Source organism: Coffea eugenioides, unplaced genomic scaffold (genome assembly GCF_003713205.1).
Source record: "Coffea eugenioides isolate CCC68of unplaced genomic scaffold, Ceug_1.0 ScVebR1_911;HRSCAF=1670, whole genome shotgun sequence".
Classification (NCBI taxonomy): domain Eukaryota; kingdom Viridiplantae; phylum Streptophyta; class Magnoliopsida; order Gentianales; family Rubiaceae; genus Coffea; species Coffea eugenioides.
In genome coordinates, this window is record NW_020864791.1 from 16,068 (window position 1) to 17,081 (window position 1,014).

General features: G+C 47.7%; 1 non-coding gene across 1 annotated transcript; it reads left to right on the plus strand.

Annotated features, from left to right (window-relative positions):
• Window positions 1-430: 430 nt before the first annotated feature.
• On the plus strand, window positions 431-537 carry LOC113759098. The gene has a single exon (XR_003466976.1). It is a non-coding gene; the product is annotated as a small nucleolar RNA R71 (small nucleolar RNA).
• The last annotated feature ends 477 nt before the right edge of the window (window positions 538-1,014 follow it).

Sequence of the window (1,014 nt, forward strand, 5' to 3'; positions counted from 1 at the left end):
CCAACCAGGATTGTAGGTACTTGAGTATGGGTCGTACGGCTTTCTTGGCGCGGGCGCGTGGCCCGCCATGTTCACCTGTTCAGCAGTTTCTTCTTGAACCATTGGACACATTTCCGTAGGATGACCCACGGCAGTGCATACCCCGCACGCTTTGACATGTGAAGCACTCCCCACAGCTAATTGTCTTACGAAAGATGTTAATTCGGAGATCTGCTGTTGGATAGAGGACGTTTCCACCTCATTCACCCTACGCGTCGGGATGTCCTCTCTTGAACCAAACTGCTGTGAGTTCTCAGCCATCCCTTCAATCAACTCCCATGCTCCTCGAGGGGTTTTGTTCACTAACGCCCCTCCACTTGCAGCATCGATTATGCTTCTGTCCCTGAAAAGCAACCCCTCATAGAAATATTGAATGAGCAGTTGCTCACTTATCTGATGCTGAGGGCATTTGGTGCACAATTTCTTAAACCTCTCCCAGTACTCATAGAGTGACTCGCCTGGGTGTTGTTTGATACCACATATCTCTTTCCTCAGGCTCGCAGCTCGAGACGCCGGAAAGTATTTGTCCAGAAATTTTTTCTTCAATTGATCCCACGTGGTGATACTACCAGGCGGTAGGTAGTAGAGCCAGTCTTTTGCAGAGTCCTTCAAAGAGAAGGGGAAAGCCCTCATCTTTATTTGCTCTTCTGTAATTCCCGGAGGCTTCATACTGTTGCAAACGACGTCGAACTCTTGCAAGTGCTTGTAGGGCTCCTCACCTGGTAGACCATGGAAAGATGGCAAGAGATGAATTAGACCAGATTTTAGTTCAAAGGGAGTGTCATCATTTAAATGTGGAAAAGTAATGCACAAGGGCTGCTGATTTAAATCAGGAGCAGCCAACTCCCTTAGTGTTCGTGCATTTGCCATAGTGACTTCCTCTTGGTCTGAATCACTTGAATTGTCACCAGACAAATTTGTCGGCTCAACCTCTGGATCAAGTTCCTGAGGTGCAATATCGTATTGCTCCTCCCT